The 12,655-nt window shown below is 25.4% G+C and overlaps 1 protein-coding gene across 6 annotated transcripts in view; it reads left to right on the top strand.

The window, feature by feature from the left end:
* LOC107437443 (four and a half LIM domains protein 2) overlaps positions 1-12,655 on the top strand; it is a 93,494-nt gene that overhangs the window by 47,830 nt on the left and 33,009 nt on the right. The window contains exon 1 of one of the 6 annotated variants that reach the window (XM_087154706.1): positions 715-1,063. The exons of 4 other annotated variants lie outside the window; for them this stretch is intronic. The gene's annotated coding sequence lies outside the window, so the exon portion shown is untranslated. Of the gene's footprint in view, positions 1-714; positions 1,064-12,655 lie in introns of those variants that run through there. One more of the 6 variants, XM_087154707.1, reaches the window with a different exon arrangement.

Here is a 12,655-nt window from a genome sequence, read left to right as displayed (position 1 = left end):
TAAATCGATTTAAATTACAGGAAAGGATTTCTGAAATTTTGATTGTGTATCTTGATTGAATTTATTGCTTACTATAAAACGTAATTTTTTTAAAAACATTTTTTTCTTCTTTTAGATGAATTTTATGCAACTTTTTAAATAGTCTGTCATGCTAGGGTTTAAAATCGGAAAAATTTGAAGAACGTGTAGGCGGCGGAATCATATGACCGACCAATGTTTAAGAAACAAGAGTGTTTTCATAAGAATGTCCTTGAGACAGCGATTAATCTTTTCGTCAAATATCCGTATTTGGAAATCTTAGATTGTCAATCTACATTTGTTGAAAATCAGACTTTAAAATACATCAAAAATAAAATATAAATTTCTCTTGTGTCTAATTTCAGGAAAAATGAATGAAATAAAATAAATGGATGATTTATTTTTTAAAAACTTAGGTGCTATGTGTCAAATAATGTGTCAAACTGAAATATGTCAAACTTTAATATAGAAAATATACATTTATGCTTTAAAATAAAATATATTTTCTATAAAATGTATTATTTTTCTATGTTACTTTACTCTTATTTTTTAATTTTAAATATCTGTTAATCATAAGTTTAAGATTTGCCAGTAGATAGTCTTAATCCTTTTAGTGTTATTTTATTTTAATAATTTTCAATAGATGGCAGCATCACCAAAGTTTTTCCCATTTGAACATGAGTTAGTTTTTCTTTTTATTCAAATTACTCAAATGAGTCACAATAAATAAGAATGGTTAGAAAATAAATTTCATGATGTTATTAGAAAAATCTTTCCGCAGGCTAAAATTACATCACAAGAAATCAGAGTGAGTAGGCGTAGAGAAAATTTTAAAGTTATTGTAAATTTAATGATGTTTTCTTCGTTTATTTCATCCTGTTAAATGATTGAGTTTGTTATGTAAAACAATAATTGTATTCTAAATGTTCCTGTAATATTGAAAGTAGCAGGTGGTGCGTGGTTAAGCATTGCGCAATATTTTGTCGCTTCTTTACAAACTTATTCAAGTCACCAGTTGAATGAAGGCTATTCATCATAAGCGGAGGTAGGGTTTTTCTTTTTTCAAATTAAATTTCAAAAATAAACTTTATCGTTGTAACTTATGTTACTGACTGCAAAAATTTTTTCTTATATATAATTGAAAAATGCATGACAATCTTAGTAATTAAGAGATAACCCGAAAAAAAATTATTTTTGTCTCTATTTTCTTTCATATTTTAAAATATCAAGCAAATATTGTAAACTAAATTCAAGAATACAAATATTTTTTATAAAATTCTAAATCGGAAAAAAATGTAACAAATATCACTTTAAAAACAATTTTTGTTAATGTTATTCATATTATTCCAATCAAAACTATTCTCTTGTTATTCTATATTGTCTTTTATAAATTAATATATTACACAAGTATTATATATTAAACTCGATAATACAAATATTTTTAATAAAATTCTTGATCATAAAAAATGTAAGAATTTAAATCTTTAAAATAACCTCGATTGTTGTTACTCATGTTATTTACTTCTACAAAATTATTTTCTCATAGCATGAGCGTCGTTGGTGTAATGGGGGCTGTGTCCCCCTCAGTAATTAGCAATCTCAAGTTTCCCTTAATATTTCTAACAAATAAAGAAAATTTTAATCGTCATCGATTTAAATTTCTTAAATCTAGAAACAAGAAAGAGAGAAAAAAAAGATAATTTTTTTGCAAGTACTTAGTACATTAAAAAAAATTTTTTCTCATGTGCGAAATTTAGAATACTATTTTGATTGTGTAATTTAATTTCATCCCCCTCAAAAATTGGGCCTGTCTATGTAAACTAAACTACAGTGGAAACTTGTATTTGTATTTTATAGTGGTAAAGACTTGTATTTTAAAGTGGAGACTATGCATTTAACTAAAGTAGAAACTTACGAAATTTATTTTTTCCTTTACTTTCATTCATACATTAATATAATATGCGGATATTATATATTAAATTCAAAAACACAACTAGTTTTTTTGCAAAATTCTTTATCAGAAAATTAAACACTTTTGTCAGAAAATCACATTATTTTGAATTAGAAACAGGATTTCTTTTCATAAGAGGTAACGCAAGGGACAGGGGGGCATATATGCCCTCCTCGTATTAAGCTATAGCTTAAAGGGTAAAGTAAAGGGTTAAGCGTTACTATAGCTTAAATATTTCTAAAACCGTGATAAATATATTTATAACCAACTTCATTAATTTTTAAATATCTATGCGAAGGCAGGCATTTTTCCACTTATGGTTTTCATCGCGGCCACCTAACTTCAGAAAGTTAAAAAAACGTGTGTGTGTGGGGGGGGGGGGTTGTTTACATAAATATGGGTAACATCGTGGGGTTAAAAAGGGAAATCAATACTGGGGAACTATTTTCCTTATGTGTTACGCTTTCGTTCATTTAATCATTTATCATTGAGTTTATTGTAGTTATAAACGCAGACTTTATAAATTTGGTTATTTATGAGTACAGAAGTTTTAAGTCAATCCTTTACTGTTGGTAAAATGTTGAAAATCCCACACACCTTTCCACCAAAAAATTGTCTAAAGATTTAAATTAAAATTAGGAAATAAGTTAAATGAAATTCTTTTATAATTCAATCTCAATCCCAAAAAATATTTTAACAAAATATTACTAGAAAAAATAACCCTGTAAAGGATTAAAAAAAATTTACAATTTTATTTATAATTAAAAATGAGTATGCCAAGTGTAATTCTGTCCTTTCATTCGGGGGGGGGGGTGACAGTCGGGTTAACCTTTATTAGGTGCCTTTCTGATTTTAATCAGGATGTAAAAATTTATGCCGATTTTATTACCCAAAAATGAATGAATAAATAAATGAATACATAAATAAATGAGCAAAAAAAAAAAAAAGATGCTTTCCACTACGTCAGTGTTTCCGAAACTTATGACTTTTGTGTACTCTTTCTAAACTTTTTATAACGCTGTGTACCGCTTATTAAAAAAATGAACGTATTTTTTACTACAAAAAAATAGCACAAAGCTGAAAATCACTACTGGCTGTGACACCACTAATTATTAACTGTTAAATCTGTAAAAAATAGTCAACAGAAAAATACGTAATTGTAAATTTTCATGACTAGCTTTGTTTTTAAATAAAATTTTTTGAAATTTTCGTTGTTTGTTGCAAGATATTTCGCATAAGAACGCGTACTCCCGCTAAACTGTTCCCGTACCCCAAGGGGTGCGCATACCAACCACACTTTGGGAAATACTGTACTACTTAATCAAATCCATTGAAATGGAACAGACGGCAGATTATGACGGCATAAACTTTGATGCCCCACTTTCACATGATTTATAAGTGCGCCCTAACTTAGACTTATCACAAAAAATTTAAAATTATAATATGAACAAAAGTACTATTGGGAAAATGCATTCGGGAATTTATAATCATTAATTTTATTTTAATTTAAGATATGGAAAATTATAATTGTGATGAAAAGGAATTTATGTAAGGTACTGAATTGACTCATTATCTTACAATAATTATATACAAAGTTTGGTTAAGGATTGTAAAGTGGATTAAAAAATATCTAATAAATGAAAAAACTATTTTTACTGTAACTCATTGTGTTATTTCTTTCTGGTCTTAAAATGATTCATAGCGCTCATTTTTTGTCATCCCCTTTTAAGTTTCCTCGAAACCGTTTTAAGTTATGATAATGTGAATCAAACGAAGCTGGCATTCTTTTTTCTCCTTTTTTAAAAATTTTACATGAAATAAGATTTTGCAGCTTTACATAATGTTTTTTATGACAATGTTGCTCGTTGACTTCATAAATGTAGTTTTTATTTCACTTAGATGTTTTTGAGTGCGTTTATTGATTTTTCGTTTTTTCTAACGACATTTATTACTCATTATATTGCCAATTAGTAAAAAATATTAAAAAAAATAATTAAAAAAAATAAAATAAAAGCCCTACGTGAAAAGTAAACTATAATATTAATGGTCATTGTCTTCAATTTTTTGATAAATGGAAAGACATTTTTTGAAAAAGTTATAGGGCCAACAATTAGCAAATGAAACAGGGGATATTTAAAAGAGCAAAACATTTTATTTTAATTTTTAAAAAAATGATTTTTCATAAATTTGGCACCCATCGAAGTTTGCGCCCGGGGACATATGTCTCCTCTCGCCCCCCTTAGACACGTCACTGGTCAGGGGTTACAGGTTTGTTATGAAGATATTATTTTGAAAGCCAAATCCGAGATCGCAGGAAATAAAGAATTAGCTTTTCAGCAGGGCAATTTTTTCTTCTGTTGAAGAAGGTAAGGATTCACTTTCAGAAAGACGAGGTCCACTTCACTGGTTCTTTTTTGTTGACTCTATTTCCTCGAAATTTATGACCTCTGGGAAGCACTGAATTGATATTAGATCAAACTTCAATGACGTACGGGTCAAACATGATTGAAAGGAAGTTTTATAATTATTATTTGGAGCAATGCGTTTTCCAGATTGAGAGGTCGAAAATGAAGAAAGAAAGAAAAAAGAAAAAGGTTGTTGGCCAAAAGTAAAAGATGTTAGGAAACATTTTCTTTTATGGTCCTAATTATTATTCAATATCTATAGAAGAATGGAATTACTAAGACACCATTTTGTATTTTACCATTACAAAAAAAAAAAAAAAAAAAGGGGGGGGGTGTTGTTTTATTAACTTATACTTTACTACTTTACTTTACAGCCTGAACTTATTCTTTTTAAAGGCCGTTCATATATTACTTAAGCATTTTTTTGGTTCTTTTATGATACTCCCCTCCCCCTTTATAAACGAAAATAAGCAAATCACAAACCCTCTCTCAAAAAAATTCGCAACGTTCCCTTATTTTTTTTTGGTCGATTAATTAGTTTTAATTGCACTAATCTAATTTGAAGAAAAATTGATTAATTAAATGTAAGTAGAATAGATAAATTTGCATAAAATAAAATTTATGCTGAAAAGTTTATTTCATAAAAAAATATTTTGCAAAATTTTTAAACTCTTTGAGGCGTTTTTTTCCTTTCCCCCAAATTTAACTTTTCTTAAAAATTGAAATTTTCACAAATTTAATTTTCCCAAAACCTTTTTGTTATATATAATTTAATTTTAAAATTTAATGTCTTACGTAAGTATTGCTAATATTCTCCTTCCCATTTGTCAGAAAAAATAAGCAGATCATAAAACCTCTCCCTCTTTATATGCTTATGTAATATTTGAACGGCTTATAACTAAAAAAACGTAAAATGTTTGGAATTTAGACAATAATATTGAATTTTTGACGAAAAAATCTTTTACCTTTGTTCAAATATTATGTTGAAAGAATTTAAGTTGTTTGAATTATGTAATATATTATTTATAAATTTTATTTATTAGCTCATACAGCATTTTTAAAAAATAAAAACCAATATATCAATTTTCTTGGCTTTTAGAAATTTTCTTGAGTTGGAAAAATATTTTGCTTTTAATTAAACTGCAAAATTTCAATGCTATTGTAAGGAAACTTTTGTGTAATTTATATATATATATATATATATATATATATATATATATATATATATATATATATATATATATATAAAAGTTGCCGAGTGGAAGGATTAAAACAGGTCTTAGGCCGGGAAGGAGGGTACAAAATTTATTTATTAATTTTTAGACAGAGCAGTCATGAGAGTGTGTAAAAGTGAACATGAAAAGTTGCGCTCCTCGGTTATATGTTAGGGAAAATCTTACAAAGTAAAATCCGTAAAATGTCTTAATTTAGGGAAAGAGGGAAATCTTAGTAGTTGCTATTGGTATATGAAATAGATCGAGCGTTTCCCACAGAGAACAAAGGGAAAAATGTCCTGCTTTTAATTAAATGCATACTTGAGCCGAAAATAGATTTAAGAACAGGATGTGGCTTTTAAAAGTGTGAGAAAGTATTTCGGTTAGAATAATTAATTAGGATAACATAAAAAGATTAATTGAAGCTTTTTATGTTACATATATATGTGGTGGCTGGCGTCAGGTATAATAGGAATCATAACGCATTTATAATAAACAAATTTAATAAATAAAAAAAATAAAATAACAAGAGATATGAAACAACCGCTCCGTCTGAGCGTTTTGCAAAAAGTGGGGTGGTGCTGCTGCAGTGCAGATTGGAATCGCATATATATATATATATATATATATATATATATATATATATATATATATATATATTTATATATTTATATATATATATATATATATATATATATATATATATATATATATATATATATATATATATATATATATATATATATATATATATATATATATATATATATATATATATATATATATATGTTAAATGTTTATACAGAGAAAGTACGTTTTTGTGTTTCATTTCGTATCTTAATTGTTAGTTAGCACTAATTAATTAGCTTATTTGAGGTTAACCCCAGGAATCAGTCTGATTGACACTTAGTTCGTGAAAATCCGATCATTAGAACGAAAGTTATTCTGGATGATATCTTTTTTTTTGCCGACTGTACACAATTTTTTTTTAATGTATTTGTTATTATTTATCATTGACCCAACCTATAACCAATTAATAAATAATATTATAATAGCTAATATACTTAGTAATTAGTTTCTGATAAATTAGTCTATATAAATAATAATATAATAATTATAATTATTTATCAGTTAGTATAATAGCTGTAATAACTAATAAATAAATAATATAATTTGAATTAAATAGGAAACAATATTTAAATTTAATCTAACTAGAAAGGGATGAGAGATATTGAGGCTGTTTGAAGGGGGAGGGGGCGAACTAAAATATTGTTATCCAGACAAGCAAGGCATAGTTTTAGATCTCTTTTTTTCCCCTTTCACGGAATTAGATGAATTCAATCCCTACTCAAAGGGATTAACAGTTTAGAAATTATTATAATTTTAAGTATAAGAAGCTCAGTTGTTTATTTATTCTTATTTACATTGTAGTTTAGGCAAGCGTGTCATTGTTTCTTATGTAGTTTTTTACGCTAAATCCTATAAAATAATTTAGTTTTGAAAAGTATGGGCGTTTTATATATAAATGTGTGTGGGTCAGAGATTATAATTTTCTTCCATAAAACTCTAATTTGTTCTGAATAATGAGATATTTGAAATTAATTTTTATTTCGTTGTATTTAATGTTAAAAAGCGTAAAAGAAAAATACCTGTATAATTTAGGTGGTAATGTCGGGCCGATAAATAAGCATATATTTTATTATTTTATATCTTTTATATATTATCTTATATATTATCTTCTGATAATTCTTAAACCGTAGGATCCTAATCTTTTTTAAAATCACCAACCACTTTGTAAGTCAAAAACTTTTCATCTCCTCGTTATAAAAAAAAAAAAAAAAAAACTATTATAATAAATTAATATTAAATTCTTGTAGAAATTTTTTATTAGTATTTTTGTCATGATGCACCTCCATAACCCTGACTTAAAGTGTTCGATAATATGCCTGAATACAAATTATTTACATTGGAAACTTCAATTACAGTAATTTTGATAAAAACAACTCTAATGCAAAAGTTTTAAGAGCATGCATGAAACAAATTTTATATATCACTTTGCAGTTTTTGTTGATCGCTTAGTAAAAAGTTATTTTTAAAAAAAATATTATTGAAAATGCAAAATAAGTTATGTCGTTTATAATTACTATCGGGTCGACCTGCACTACATCCCATATATCGAAATCAAATAAGAGAATTATGCGTTATTAACCATAGGACATCCGAAGTTAGTTATATTTTGATAATATCCTTTTAAATTATTAAATTACGGAAAAACGCATAAATTACATACATAAATTAACTTATGTATTCAAAACTTCGTTAAAATATAAGTTTAAAGTGAGAAAAGTGAATGAAACTTTAAATACCTTAAAGTGATCGAATAATATATTTTTTTTTAAAAAACAAAAATGATTGTTTAATTTGGTTAATATATCATCGTTTTAGGTACATCGTTAGAATTTCTCGGAAAAAATGGCTAAATAACGTTTTATTGTTATTAAATTTAATTGTTATTTTACCATATTCAAACAAAACAGTACAATAGGCATAAATAAGATGGTAACTGTAAGAGAAACCGTTTATTAACTGCTTTCACATAATACGGAACAACCAGGATTTTATCACACTAACAAGGCCCACCTAATAAAGTCACTTAGTTTCTTGCAACTGCATACATTTTATAGTCAACTTTTATATCTTTAAAATTTAAATTTAGCATTTATGAAAAAAAAATTAAGAATACTTTTTTTTTACCAGTAATATATTTTTTCTCTTGAATAAATTTCATTTATATTCATAAAAAATGAATTTAGGTCTTTTTGTTGAAAAAATAAATTAATAAATAACTAAATTGTCTTTTTTTCCCCCAGTTTATTTATGATCTTTTAGACTATTTATTTATACCTTTTTAGGAGTATTTAATCTTAATTTGCCCTGAGTATCCTAACACTGCATCACGCCACAGTTTAAGTAAACTAAAATAAAATTCAAAATCAGATGAAACATTCATTGACATATTTAGAGCTTGAAAAATCGTGAAAGATGCTGAAGATGTAACAATAATTATAAATGCATCATCATAGGCGTAGCGTGAAAGAAATTTTTAAGGGGACATGTTTTTTTTTTTTTTTTTAAGTTTTCTTTTGTTTATTTTTCAGAATATATGTATTAAAATAAAACTCTAAATGAAATACACAGAAAAAGTTTAATAAATGACTTTAGTTTTAAGAATAATTTTCTGTAATTAACACAGGAGTTAATAGCTATCCTACAGGCAATAATTAAAAATTTTCGTGGAACATGAAGGATTTTTATAATACATGCAGAGCATAGCCTAAAACAATGACCATGTCTGAATTTTCATGTTTAATTTCTTGAAATTAAAAAAAAAGCCATGGCAAATTTTTTTATATATATAACATCGTTCTGTCAAGGTTAAGATAGACGTATACATCTAGGATTGTATACAATCCTTTTTTTTAAGGGGTGATAGTATAAAAATTCGATTTTTCTCTATTCCAAAGGGCACTTTTAAACAATAATTTAAATTTTTTTATTAAATTGGTTTTTTAAACTCGTTATTCCTACATATTTTTTTAATATTTACTTTCTTTAAATAAATATAACTTTTTTAAATTCTTCTTATAGAAATTATATTCCATTTTAATTTTCATGAAAAATAGTACAAACTCTAATACACTCCAATCGTAATTGTCACAAAATATATTTTTAATAAAAAGAGTAGTATAAATAAATTTAATCTCGGTTTGAAATTAGTGATATGATCACTTTGCTCTGAGTGCCCAAAACGTTATAAAGTTTTTACAGATTTAGTTCGTTTTTAACTAGTATCCGGAAGATTATGAGTAAATTAGATCCATCTTAATTTACTTTATTTATAATTTAACAGTGCAATTCCTTGATATGAGATTCCCTTAAAGTGTTAAAGAATAAAATTTTTCCTTAATGCAATAGTGTGACACTTTCTTACATTTTAATGCATTTAGTGCAATCCATTCTTTCAAGCTTGGTGCTAGGTTTTCAAAATTTATTTGACAATCAATTAAACAGTTTAGAACTCATTCTTTTGAAACAAACAAAAATTCATAAACTAGATTTAAAATTCTTCAGTAATGAAAAAAGAACATTTCGAATGGAAATAGAACTTATTGGTTAAAAATTATAAAAATATTAATTATCTATCAAATTATACCTAGAAATTTATGCTTGGAACATGAAGAATATAATCAGAGTTCTAAACAATCCAGAAGTTATTAAATGCTATAAGACATAAATGAGGTGAAACATTAATAAAAACTTTCAACACTTACAAAATGTAAATAGTATGTTTAAAAATTATTGCACTATGTTAATAAAAAATACTTGAATTTAAGTAATTATATAGAGCTTAAATTAAACTAAATAGTTCGTAACAACTATTATAAGCTAATGCTGAAATTATTTAGTAATAATCAAAATAATTTTTTGAAAATAATTAAATTGCTTTTGAGATACCTCATGCAGGAAAGTGCTAAATATAGAATTAATTAGATAAGTTATCGAATTAATAATTTATATTAAATTAAAAATAGTTTTTACTGGCATTTTTTTAAAAGAAATAATAGCTTTAGAAAAATTTTTAAGTTTTTAAAAATTAATTATTGAGGGAGCACGTGCCCCCCCCCCCCCTCGACGGTATGCATTATTGTTGAACAAATATTTTTAGTCACTAATATATTTTTACTGTTAATATAAAAAGTAATTTGTGAACAATATTTTCGAAGTTGAAGTTTTTTGAATCGAAATTTTTCAATATTAATCAGGAAAATTAATTTATTCAAAATTATTAGTTTTCGAATATTTTATTTAAACCACATGTTTGTATATATTTATAGTAATGTAGTTTATATCGAGAGCCCTTTTCGTATTGTGAAGAAAAAGTTTAAAAGTAAATCGGTCGTAGAATAAGTAAAATGACGAAAATATTTTTGTAGGACGTTGTTTAAGATATTGCAAGTTTTTTGTTGTATCGTATTCAAAGTGATTCATTTTAATGAAGTTTCTTTAATTTTATTAAATATTATTCATTGTTTTGAATTTCGTTTCATCGTTACTAAAATGTAATTAAAATGGCCAACGTTGGTCAACACATTATTTTAAAATTTTTATTGAAAGAGCAAGACATAAATACCATGTATCAATTTTTTGAGCCAAGAACCAAATCAAGAAATTATTTTCTTTTATTTACTGAATGAGAAACTACGTGAAATTTATTCTTTTGTTTTAAGAATTTATTTATATTGAAGGAAAAAAATAGCATTATGAAACATTTGATTTTCTAACTTAATTCTATTTCTGTGACTTTTTTCTCTAATAAATAATAATTTTTTTCAGAATTTTTAAAATAAAGTACTGATTATCACAATTAAATGAGCCTACAATAACTTTAATAGATGGTGCCACTTTCGGAAGTGGAAGTAAAAGTTTTATTATATGACTGGTATTGCCATCTGTAGAGTTTCATTTAAAGTTATAAGTACTGTTAGGTAAAGTAAGAGAAACAGTTTCACAAAGTCAGTTTTTTTACTTATTTATTAATTTTTTTAATTTATTTTATTTATTTATTTATTTATATTTTTAATAAAGCATTTCATGAATTTTTTTCGCGCTTCAAAAGTTCTTTGAAAGAAAGGTTTTCGCAGAAAATAAACTATTTTATTTATTTAATAAATAATTGGTATTGTTTTACGTCTTGCATTATAAAATATGCAAAATAAATTGATGAATTCCATATCTACCAATAATATTTAGAAATTTTTATTTCGAATTTATATCAAACATTTCACTCCGTGCGAGTAATTTGGAAATTTGACTTTAAAAAAAAATTTATATATATATATATATATATATATATATATATATATATATATATATATATATTAAAAGGATGATTTGAAGCCACTCATTTTAAAAACGAAGCACTGCTTTAGTTGAAATGGATCCTAACCATAATTGAGTTTTTTTTCTCCCCCCCCCTCCAAAAAGAAAAAATAATTCATGATCACTTAAAAACAATATAAATTTTTATTAATTATAGACAGAAAGACTGTTTAAAGAAACAGAAACCAAATTGAAATAAATGGCTCATTTTGCTAATCTAGTTAACTATTAATTAAGCTTATTAAGTTGAAGTTTAAGAATGACAAAAATAAACATAAAAAGCGAAATCAATATGAAGCATGCAACTGAAAATTTTTATGTGTGTGGGAAGTATCTATTTATAATTTTTGCTTCATAGCAGCGAGTCAACTAATTTCCGAAAAATATAATTTCTGCTATTTATTTATTTATTACACTGATTTTTAATTTAATACCGATTGGCTAAAATTTTGTACTTTAGATATAATCTTTTAAACATTATTGTCGTTTAACACTGAACTGACAAACATGTTTGTTAGATTTTAATACCCATCGAAAAATATTATTTAATAGTGTAAATATTAGTTCTCCCTTTTCCTATTCCATAAGCATACTGCAATTTCATTGAGTCTGATGAGTTTCGGAATAAAATACAATAAGTCATATCGTGAAAAATTTATTTCATGTATCTATGTTAAAAACAGGTTAGAAATAAATAAAATAATTAATTTCAGTAAGAAAAAAGTTAATTTCAAAAAATGAACTGACAAACATGTTTGCTAGATTTTAATACTCATCGAAAAATATTATTTAATAGTGTAAATATTAGTTCTCCCTTTTCCTATTCCATAAGCATACTGCAATTTCATTGAGTCTGAGTTTCGGAATAAAATACAATAAGTCATATCGTGAAAAATTTATTTCATGTATCTATGTTAAAAACAGGTTAGAAATAAATAAAATAATTAATTTCAGTAAGAAAAAAGTTAATTTCAAAAAATGAACTGACAAACATGTTTGCTAGATTTTAATACTCATCGAAAAATATTATTTAATAGTGTAAATATTAGTTCTCCCTTTTCCTATTCCATAAGCATACTGCAATTTCATTGAGTCTGAGTTTCGGAATAAAATACAATAAGTCATAT

Source organism: Parasteatoda tepidariorum, chromosome 11 (genome assembly GCF_982258835.1).
Source record: "Parasteatoda tepidariorum strain Cologne lab strain chromosome 11, Ptep-v5.0, whole genome shotgun sequence".
Taxonomy (NCBI): domain Eukaryota; kingdom Metazoa; phylum Arthropoda; class Arachnida; order Araneae; family Theridiidae; genus Parasteatoda; species Parasteatoda tepidariorum.
This window is presented reverse-complemented; position numbering and strand designations above follow the sequence as displayed.